This window comes from Phalacrocorax carbo, unplaced genomic scaffold (assembly GCF_963921805.1).
Source record: "Phalacrocorax carbo unplaced genomic scaffold, bPhaCar2.1 SCAFFOLD_97, whole genome shotgun sequence".
Classification (NCBI taxonomy): domain Eukaryota; kingdom Metazoa; phylum Chordata; class Aves; order Suliformes; family Phalacrocoracidae; genus Phalacrocorax; species Phalacrocorax carbo.
This window is the reverse complement of record NW_026990463.1, coordinates 60,872-63,493: the sequence shown is the minus strand read 5'-3', so window position 1 is coordinate 63,493 and position 2,622 is coordinate 60,872. Positions and strand designations below refer to the sequence as shown.

Below are 2,622 nucleotides of genomic sequence, written 5' to 3'. Positions count from 1 at the left end.
GCCGGCAGAAATCAGCCCCCACCCAGCACTAGACTGGAACATACGGCGAGGCAAGCAGCCCCGTGGCAAGCACAGAACCACCCGCCTTACTAGTTAAGCGGCAATAACAGCTATAAAGTCCCTCTAGCGCTTTGCAATCAGACCTGTCGTTATCTCGAACCCTCCCAGCCCCACGTGGGGCACCGGAAAGCACGGGCGCGGGTTTAATCCCAGCTGGCAACCGAGCCCCACGCAGCCGCTCGCTCGCCCCCCACCCCGGTGAGCGGGAAAGAGGAGACGTGAGGAAAAGGAGACGTGAGAGAACTTGGAGGTTGAGCTCAGGACAACCTAGTGGGTAAATACGGGAACAGAGCCCTTGAGATACACATAAAGGCAGTTTAAGAGCTAAAGGAGCCGCCGCGCACGGAAGCAGAGCGAGATAAGGAATCCCTTCCCTCCTCCCCACGGGCAGGCGGGTGTTCGGGCACCTCCAGGACAGCAGGGCTCCATCGCGCGCGGCGGTGCCTTGGGAAGACAAGCGCCGTCGCTCCCAACCTCCCCCCCTTTTCCTTCTTCTTCCCCCCCACCTTTGCAGACTGGCCATGACGTCATGAGGTGCGGGGTATCCGTGGGGGTCAGCTGTCCCGCCCGCGCCCCCTCCCAGGGCCTTGCGCGCCCCCGGCCCGCTCGCGGGTGGGCTGGGCTGAGGAGCAGCAAAGGCCGTGGCTCTGTTTAAGCCCCGCTCAGCAGGAACAAAACCAGCCCTGGGTTCTCGGCGCTGCTTCCAGCACAAAGCCGAGCCGCAGCCCCACGCGAGCTGCCGTGAAGGAAATTCACCCCATCGCAGACAAAAACCAGCACAGCCGCCCCCCTCCGCCCTTAGGTGTGTGCGACAGCCGCATCCCGGAGGATTTCAAGACCTACTTCTCCCCGCTCGTCACCCCCACCGGCGTCCTCTGCATCACCAGATGCAACAAACGCTCTGCCGACCCTTACCCCTGCGTCCACGGCACGTGCGTCGTGGCACGCTCGGGACCACAGTGCGAGTAAGCCCCCCGTTGCCCACCCCCTGCCCCCCAGGACGGGCGCCCCCCCGGGTTTGGGGTGAAGCCGGCAGGGCTCTCACCACCTGGACATCCCCACCAGGTGCTCGGAGCCGTCGGCGTTCTGGTACCAAGACAGCGCCTGCAGCTCCCGCATCAGCAAGGTGGGGGTGGCCGTGGGGGTACCGGTGGCTGGGTTGGTCGTGGCCGTCGCCGCCTTCACCGCCTTCCTGCTGCGGGCGAAGAGGCAGAAGGACGAGTACAGGCAAGTGCCTGGCCGGGGGGTGGGGTGGGGGTCCCGCGGGGCCGTGCCTGGCTCTCATCCACCTCCGCCCCGTCACGCAGGGTTAAGCTGACCTCCCACTCGGAGCTGTATTGCAGCACGGACGAGAGCTGGACCAGCCCGAAGGGCTTCACCGCCAGCAACCCGGCCGCGACCTGGGAAGGTACCGGGGCCGGTGGGGGTCTGGGTGGCCGTGGGGTGGGGGGCCTGTGGCACCCGGGGAGCCGCTGGGGGTCCATGTCACCTCTCCTTCCACCCCACAGACTTGGAGGCCCCCAGCACCAACTGCATCAACCTAGAGAACGTGGACACCTCGCAGAAGGTGAGTACCACGTCCCCAGGACCCTGACTCTGTCCCCACACCCGCTCTGGTGGGCAACCCCCCGCCCCCCATCACACCCCCATCTCTCCTTCCTCCCTCCCCAGATCCACATCCAGCGACCATCCGTCATCGTCCCCTGAGTGGAGCCACTCAAGAGGCAGCGGCGAGCGGAGGGGGACATGGGGACACAGGGGTGGGCGGGGGTCTCGGGGTGGCAAGCGCTGGGAAATGCACCATCCTCTGCCTCCCACAACGACTGATCACTACAGCACTTTAACTACTTGAATAAAAGCCTAATTTTATTGTCACCCGCCTGTTGTCACACACTGTCGGGGGCACGCAACGTGGTCGCGTGCCCCGTGGGGGGCGACGGGGGCTTGGCTGAAGGACGGGGCTGGTGGTGGGGTGCAAATCCACCAAAAACGCCCCAAGGAAGGAAGGGAAAACACTGGGGATGAGTTAATTGCTGAGCGGGCAATTAGGAGCTGCTGCTGAGTCACCCCCGGCAAAGGTGCAAGTCCGAGGGGTGACGCACCGGGGAGAATTTTCCCTTGCCCCCACCCGGGGGTTAAATACCCGCCCCGGGGTTCATCCACGCCTCGTTCCCACCCTCCCCGGGGGGAAGGGGACAAAGGGCTGTGGGGCGGAGGGCAGCCGTGGTGGCTTTGGGGTGGGAACATCGAGGGCGTCCCAAGGTGTGGGGTGGGTGGGCCTTGGCTGCACACCATGTGCCCACCCAGCCGCTCCATCCCTCCTCAGCTGGACGGAGGAGGGAAATGTAACAAAATACTTGTGGGTTGAGATAAAGACAGGGAGAGTTCACTTAGCAATTAACATCAGAGGCCAACCAGACTCGATTTAGGGAAATTAATTAATTACCAGTCAACTCAGGGTAGGATAATGAGAAAATAAAAACCAAATATTAAACCCCCTTTCCACCACCCCTCCCTTCTTCCCCAGCTCGACTTTACTCCCGCTTTTCCCTACCTCTGCCC

The 2,622-nt window shown here is 63.3% G+C and overlaps 1 long non-coding RNA gene across 1 annotated transcript; it reads left to right on the top strand.

The window, feature by feature from the left end:
• The first annotated feature begins 1,370 nt into the window (after positions 1–1,370).
• Positions 1,371–1,803, top strand: LOC135311228 (uncharacterized). The gene is made up of 3 exons (XR_010371017.1): positions 1,371–1,468; positions 1,569–1,627; positions 1,732–1,803. It is a non-coding gene; the product is annotated as an uncharacterized LOC135311228 (long non-coding RNA).
• The last annotated feature ends 819 nt before the right edge of the window (positions 1,804–2,622 follow it).